Below are 8,999 nucleotides of genomic sequence, written 5' to 3' on the forward strand. Positions count from 1 at the left end.
ATTGAGCCGCGCCTCCGTTGAGGAAATCCATTCCACAGTTTGCAGCCAGCTAGCAGACTCGCCGGCGGGAATCACTTTTGGACTTTGGAGTCATTTCAGCGAGCGCAGACGTGACTCATGGATATCGGATATCTCAGCAGGTTGGATCGGGAAAATCCGATACGTGAATTACGCTGGTATCGGGTCCCGATACCGATACTGGATCGGATCGGCCCCATCCCTAGCCTCAGATGTAAAGTTATTCGCCAAAATGAATGGGAGTCAATGGAATGCTAACAGCAGATGATGGTCTGCTAATCAATGGCGGCCCGGGGAAGCTTCAGTTTTTTCTGAAAGATTACCCCCTTGCTGATAACGGCCGTGTGAAATGCCTTCCTCAAGAGGTCAAAACGCTGTTTCAAATTGAGCGCCATTTTATCATAACGTTAGTTAGATATTCAGGTTTATGTCGGTCTCTTCATGGGACAATTGCAAAAGTTTTCACAATCTTAACCGCATTCATCATGCTCACGTTACCCTAAAATAGTGTATTAATGTGTTTAACTAATTTAATTAATTAAATTAAATGAGTAATTAATTTAAGTTCCTTGCAGCCATAAAAGTAGGCCTGACTTCACATGGACTATAATGATGAGAGAAAGACCGCGTTCTCTTCATATCAACTCTTTACGTTACGGAAACACACAAAAAAAATATCATACAACATACCGAAATTAAACCTATTACACATTATGGTAGTACATTTGACATGTTTTATGAATTAAACGAGGTAACGTAATATAACGTTACCACGTTCCCTACATGGCGGCCTTCTCCTTGGACATAGGCCTAGCTGCTAACGTTTTACGGTTTTAAATGTAGCCTAACCACTAACGTATATAAATATCCACACAAAAACAACAAATATGTTTACTTTGTACATACGTTTTTGCCGATAAAATTGAACATATTCTAAAATTGTACATATTCCGTGCCGAGTGAACTTGACGTAAGGTTACACTTAACTTTCTCTCGGACATAACTTATTAAACATTTCTAACGTTAAATACCAATCACAAATAAGTCTCAGGACGTAACAACATAAAAAAATCGAATATGTTGTACATTTTTGTCGTTATTAGGTCTAAAATTGCTCATTTATTCAATGCCACTTACCTGAAGTGAAGGATGACCTTGACAAAATGTCTCCCGCAGTAACTTACCGCAGCCGAGCAGCTGCCTTGTGTAAAACCCGCGAAGTCAAATGAGATGTATCCTTCCGCGAAGTCAAATGAGATGTATCCTTCCGCGAAAACGAGGCATAATCCCAGATCCTTCCATTCTCTGTAAATTAGCGATGCGTTTTTATTTTGTATTTATTACCAAAAATAGACGTCTTAAATTAAAGATTTAAAAATAATGGTTTTATATATTAAAGTGTTGTATGATCCATCCGCTCTCATAATGCAAAAACGAAACCTCGACAATTTGATGTTGTTTTGATATTATATCAAATGTTTATTAAATGTTTATAAATGTTCATTTTAACAACAAATTTTTACATAAAGATTAGATCCTCTACACTAGTGTGAATCAAGCTGTGACAGCAAGATTTCTGCCAAAATTAACTCTTGTCTAGTATTAAATTCTGATCATTCAAATCAATTCAATCTGCATGTAGGAAAAAGAATCAGCATGTCTTCTGCCAAAATTTTTAAGTATTTAATGTTCTATTTAATAATAATAATAATAATAATAATAATAATAATAATAAACAAATTAATTATCTTATACATTTTGATAATTCACATGAAGTCAAACTGCTAGGAAAAAATACCAGTCCGGTTTCTGCCAAAATTAATGATGAATCACTAACAAAAAAAATAAAATGTGTGTGTGTGTGTGTGTGTGTGTGTGTGTGTGTGTGTGTGTGTGTGTGTGTATATAATATAAAAAATGTTGTCAAAGTTTTGTTTTTTATTGTCATATGTACTGGGTACAGTGTAAAGTACATTCAAATTCTTACTTGGGAACTATAGATAAAGACAACATACAATGTGCAAAAATTAACAAGTACATTTATTTATTACTTAAATGAGCTCATTGTTTCTGCCTTAAATGATTACATTGTTTAAATGAATAAAATTTTAGCCAACTGTGTGATTTGTATATGTACATTTCTGAAAAGCATAACTGTACTGAGACAGTTACACAGATCACTCTAGATTGTAATGTGGACTCATGCCATTTCTGTAAAGCTGCTTTGAAACGATGTGTATTGTGTTAGGGGTTAACAGTTTAGGACCCAAGGACCAGGGGGCTCATTTATAAAACTGTGCGTAGGAACCTTACTAAAAGTGTACATGCGCCCGAAAGCCAAAAATAGCGTACGCAAAAAAATATTCAGACTTATAAAACCGTTCGTACGCCAGAACCTGTGCAGAATTCACAGTCAACGGAAGATTGTGCGACACATGCGTCTCCACCCCGAAATAACCATATATTGAGCTTACAACGCCTAGTTTTACTATGCAGATCCTCATCTGCATATCATTTGCATATGATTATTCATCCACGTGACGTGATAACGTTTAACAGTACAAGACACATTACATTAATAAAAATCAAGTAGTTGCCTATATCTTGCCTTGTTTTTGAATACATAAATCAAATAGCGAAAAAAACATTTCAGAGAAAGTTTTTCTCAATCTTTTCCACTGGCCAAATTGTATTTTTAATTGATTTATATTTTTAATGGAAACAGATAGGGCTTGGGCATTATTTGCATGAAACTATTTTCTCAGACAATCTGGTGTTATCATGATAAGCAATTATCTCGGTTAAAACATTAAAACACAGCACGCCACAGGAAAAGTGTTCAAAAACATCGCATCCACAACAAATATTTCTATTGATTGAATATAAAAAAATCTTGTAACTTCTCAGTAATGATTTCATGTTTAAGTGTTAAACTCCATTAATTTGAATGGCATATTTAATCTAAATGTTTATATCAGAAGTAAAACAGTTTACAGTTATTTGCGTCAGTTTCACTAAACGGCCCAACGCTCGCTGGCGCGGACATTTAAGAAGGGATGGATATTTGCTTCAAGTGATAGGCTTGGTGAGTGAAATTATATTTTGTATCATCTTTCTGTATATGTCTTTAGGTTTTCTGTCTAAAAGTGACCAAAAAGACATTTAACTCCAGCTCACCATCGGTGTCGCCAAACTGCTCCATCTCCAAAACGTTCGTACGCATGGGTCAGAGTTTTTATAAATCACAACTTATGCGTCGGAAGTGGCGTACGCCTCTTTCAGGGCCTGTTTTGTGGTTATAAATGAGGCCCCAGATGTTTGAAAGAAGACCCGGAGTCAGAATTATAAAAAATGGAAGAAAAGTTTTACTGAAGATAGTTTGCAGTTTCATGAGCAGAAGTCAGCTTCAAGACTCACACAGGAGTTTGTAGGCCGCCCCACTACAGTTACAAAGATCACAGCAGTTATACCATTTCCAAGGCATAGGCCTAAGCTACGTCATTGCTTACAGGTTGAATGATTCTGATAGGCTAAGAAATTGATAAACATAGTAATTTTCCACACATATACAGATAGACAGAAGCATATCTCCATAGATTATGCAGCTGACACTCGGACCCTGAAGTTAGGCACGCCGTGACCTTCCAGGTCGCAGATTTGGGTTGCTGGGTGCCAGCATGTCTCGAACAACAACTCAGTCAATCTCCAACAATGCCAGTGGTTCCTTAACCTGTAAGCAAGAAGACTAACACACACACCGACACACAGCTTTTCCGAGGTTGGATTTGGCCAGGCTCTAACTATAAACAGGAGAGTCCTCTCAAAACATCAAGATAACAAGTTCTTTCTCTCAGGATAGGACACTTTAGTCTAAATGGAAAATATAGGCTTTAACTGAGAAATGGTCCCTTAAACTATAGACTTCAATGACCCCTATTTGTTTGAACACGTTGAAGACAAACACAAACACAAAACCAGTCCCTATTTAATTTCTGGAAGCCGGGATAAATAGGCAAGCACTGCTACTACATTCAAATATCAAATACTGACATTAAAAAGAATACATGAAAAGAACATTTCAGTGATCACACTGGTAACTTCTATAACAAAGTAAAATCTCCAAAGAAGTCATTCAACTCATTTGATATTTAGGAGGAAAAATATTGATTAATACCTTGATTATAATCACTCATTACATGTACATTGAAGCAGCAGTGGATTCCAATCCACTCCCTTCAATTGTGAAAAGCGCTGTACAAATAAATTAGAATTTAATTGAATGTCAATAAATAAATGTTATGTAATTTAGTTCGTGACAGCCCAATGTACACTGTTTTTAGCATGTGTTTATGAACTTGCTGGCCTGTTAAACTGTTAATGTGCAGTTCTGAGCTGATTTAATCTCTGAGAGCACGGGTACCGTATACGGCAGACCCCCGGAGGCCGACCCACATGTATCGATTGACCCGTGTGGTGGATGCAGAGGAGACGATTAACCTCTGCTGTCATTTTACAGTCTGCTTCCCTGCATTGCCAAACGCAACACCCCCCTCTCGTTCTACTCTCCATTTGCACTGCGATAATACCAAAATCCTGCTGCCCCACTCCTCAGCGCTGAGCCCAGAAAATTACCCCATCTTTCCAGCACAGGTTGATCGATACACTCATATCTCACCGTGCAGACTGAGTCCAGCACATCTTCATTCTGCAGAGGCCTGACAAAACTTTTCAATTCTGACCCGCACTGCAAAACATATCTCCTGATAAGGGTTCGTATGGGCCAGTGGTGAAAAGACTGCAAATAGGTTATCATGCTCAGAATAAAGCTCATTGCTGGGTATGTTTGGCAGAGAATGCTCCTGAAAATATTCCTTAATGGCAGAAAAGAATCATAGTTGAATAGCTTATTGGAGGAATGTTGAAAGCAATCTCCAGGGAAGAAAATATGCCCACTAACACCGGCATCGATCACATTGAAGATGACACAGCAGTAAGAAAATGAGACAAAACTCAATTCCAACAGTTCATATTCCATTTTTCTCCCTTGCAGCTGAGGACTAAAAGGGCAATTACCTAGCACTTCAGAAATGCCTCTTTCTTTACAAAGAGATAGAGAGAGACGTACCCCGGGCTTGTTGTTTTATTCTTTGGGGATTTGTCATATCTGAGACATTTAGCCATTTTCTCAACTGTCAACTCATCTTCTCACTCAGCTCCATCATTCTGTGGCAACATTCATCATCTCCCGATATCAGCAGGACAGTATGTGTGTGTGTGGCCTGAAAAAAAAAAAAAAAAAACACTCAATTTGATAGGCTATTTTGGTGCGGATTTCAGCTTCACAGTAGATCTCTCACCTCCTTGAATTTAGCATTCCACCGTAAATCTGCAAAAAAGGACAGTGAAAGTGCAAACGCCAGTCTGGCATGTTTTAGAGTGGGAGTGGAATGGCAGGGCGAGGGGTAGGTCACGGCAGAGGTTAGTGCTAAATTACGGACTGTCACTGCTTGGACAGGGTCCAGGAGCACAGACGTCAGGGGAGCCTGTCATTGCTTCAGGCTGACAGACTCAGTGTCAGTGCTCAATGCTTTCTATGCTAAGTTTGAATTGATTAATTAAAATGGTCTGATGAGGCTTGTTAAATGAAAAAAATATATAGATAGTTGTCAGTAATAACATAAAAATGATTCGATTTTAATAATATTATGAAATATAATATATTTATTATTAATAAATGTTTATTTGGAACAGTCTTTACCTTTCATTTGCAGCATCATATGCAGCATTGGCCATTACATAAATTATTTATTTATTACACATTATATGAATTTATTCCCCGGTTTCACAGACAGGGCTTAGATTAAGCCAGGATTAGGCCTTAGTTAAATTAGGACATTTAAGTAGTTTTTATAGATGTACCTTAGAAAAAACATTACTGGTGTACATCTTGAGACAAAACAATGGCACTGACATATTTTAAGACATGTCAGTGCAAGTTGCTTTCAGTTAAAACAGCTCAAACATGCATTTTAGTCTGAGACTAGGCTTAAGCCTTGTCTGTGAAACCGGGCATATATGTTATATCTATATATTTTATGATATTATTTTACTAGTTTATAACATTATTATTTAATAATAAATTATTAGACAGTTGTCTTTCATTTTATTTTGAACAGTCATTCTCTTTCATTTGCAGCATATATTTTATAATATTGGACATAAAAAAATATAATATATAAAACAATAATATATAATATATAAAAATAATAATATATTTATATTATTTAATATTATACTTATTTATATATTATAAATTATTGTTATTTTATGTTTATTAATTTTATAATACCGTTATTAAATATTACATTTGTAGATAATAATAATAATAACAATAACAATGTTTATTTAGATCAGTAGGTGCCTTTCATTTGGGGTTTTAGAATATTTATTTATTTGGTATTATTCACCATAATATAAAAAGTACAATATAATTATAATAATATAATAAGAACAACTGACATTCATCTGCGGAAATACGAAGTGATTTCTAAAATATTCCTTTTCAAGGTGACCTGCTTTACTGCTGTTAATATGGTAATTCATTAAAAGTCTGATTAAAGCTCTATTCACCGCCCCATGCTAATGGCCTCATAACACGCAGTTGAAGGGAGAAGTGAAAGACGGCACTGAATTACTTCAGGGGGTCCCATTAGACCGGTCATCTGTGGGTCCCTTGGTGTTAACATTTGAAGAAACTTAAAAGGTGAAGATGCTGATGCTCTTCAACTGCAGCTTCACACTTTTTTTTTTCAGTGGGCCTTGTGCCGCTTCAGACACCTCTGGAATCTGACTCCACATGCTTTTAAAATTCCCACTTTTATCACTGACACTCACAACACTTCTGAGAACTACTTCCTGCTCTCATTTTTCCACAAGGACCTGCATCCTGTTGGAAACTAAGAAAAGATAGCACACCTAACTGAAATACACTCCTGTCCTGTCCTGTCCTCCTGACCTGTACCTACACTCTATACATTTTAATCTGATCGTAATAAAGCCCATTACAGTTATCTGATGTGTAATACTTCTTAGCATAAGGAGTCATGTCATTACATGGGAACTTTTGTTTTTCCGCTGATGCCATCAAGAGCGAGGGCCTGGCAAAGGGAAGCTATTTAAGCAGCACATTTCCATCCCAGTCCTGACCACTCTTGATTGACTGTTCTCACTCAGGAAAGGTAAGTGGGAAACCAAAACGTATTTTGAAGTCTTAGAACGTAGGTTTCCTTTTTTCGTTTAAGTGCTCTTCATTCATAGGCTATTATACATTCATTCCAGGCAGTACATGTCCACAGCTTCTGCACATCATGGTGTTGCTACAGGCCGCAACATTAATCCTGCTGTTGGCCTCCCTGCCTGGATCACTCTCTACTCCATCACAGCATCTGTGTGGCTCCAACCTGGTGGATGCGCTTTACCTTGTGTGTGGGCCTAAAGGATTCTTTTATTCTAACAGAGGCAGGAGGGACCTGGATAACTTGCTGGGTGAGGACTCTCTGTAATGTACATAGACTAGAGTATGAAACTAGTTTTAAAGAGGACCTATTATATATTAGTTTTTTACCAATTATGATTTAGTTTTTGGGGTCAACTAGAATAATTTTTATTTATTTTTTACACATTTTACATTGTCAATAACGCTCTGTTTAGTTCCGGTCACTATGAACATAGACAATAGAATTACACAAGATGCGTCACTCGCGCGCGTTGGGTGCTCAAGGCCCCATTTCGCTTGACGGTGTGCACCATAGACATGTCTATGTGCACGGCATTTGGAGCTCCGGGAGGCGATATTTTTTTTCCCAGGATGGTAGGGGAAGACTCATGAATATTCATTAGGGAAGTCATCCCTGATTGGTCTTAACCCCAGTGACGGGTAGGTTTAGGGGCAGGGTTGGGGTAGGTCATCAGACCCCCAGTGACGGTTAGGTTTAGGGGTGGGGTTAGGGGTAGGTCATCAGACCAATCAGGGATGACTTCCCTAATGAATATTCATGAGTCTTCCCCTCCCATCCTGGGGAAAAAAATATCGCCTCCGGGAGTCAGTCAGACGCGCGCTTCCACTGCGCATGCGCATTAGCTTGATCCAGCCTGAAAAAAATGGGGGGGGGTTTTCTGTCATGATTCGAGCATTAAGAAATAAAATTTAAGAGACAGTTGTTGTCAGATTTCTAATCGTAAGCTTGGCGAACAGTTTTGGAAATTTTTGTTTCCCCATTCAAAAAGCAAAAAGATAGGAGCATTACTTCCATGCCCGAGAGGCGTTTCAAATAATATGGCCTCCTTACCATAACCTTGAGTTTCTACACACTAGCTCTCGCCCCCTTTTTGCCCATTCAAGGAATTATTTAAATTATGAATATTGTGACGTGTACGTTCCCATGAGAAAACTCAAAGACTATAATCAAGGGAGTCAGAAACAGTACTGAGAATGTTGTGCTTTGTAGCTTTTCAGACCTTTTTCATGCTCAAACAGTAACACTCATTAAAGAAGACCTATTATGCTTTTGTGTAAAAATTGTTGAATTAATAGCATCCACCTCTTCTCCCAGTCTTGCTCTCAAATTTGGCAGATGAGGTCGCTCCATTAAAAGAGAAGGTGATGAAGAGGAAGAGAGGAATTGTGGAACGGTGCTGCCACAGGCCCTGCACCATCTACCACCTCAAAGACTACTGCAGCTGAACAAGCATAAATGCTATGTCAAGGTTGAAGATGTAAATAAATTATCAGTATATGCAAGAACAGCATGCTTGATTGCTTGTCATTGTAAATGGAAGCTTGTAGAAGAAATGACGAAGGTTCTTCCAAAAGCAGTATTACATGACAGAAACATGTTCTGGTTTGCCTTGTGTTCTAGCGCCCTCTGCTGGAACAGCCATGATTTTAATCTCTCAAACTGATGAGAAATGCATGATAGTGT

Source organism: Rutilus rutilus (genome assembly GCF_951802725.1).
Source record: "Rutilus rutilus genome assembly, chromosome: 14".
Classification (NCBI taxonomy): Eukaryota; Metazoa; Chordata; class Actinopteri; order Cypriniformes; family Leuciscidae; genus Rutilus; species Rutilus rutilus.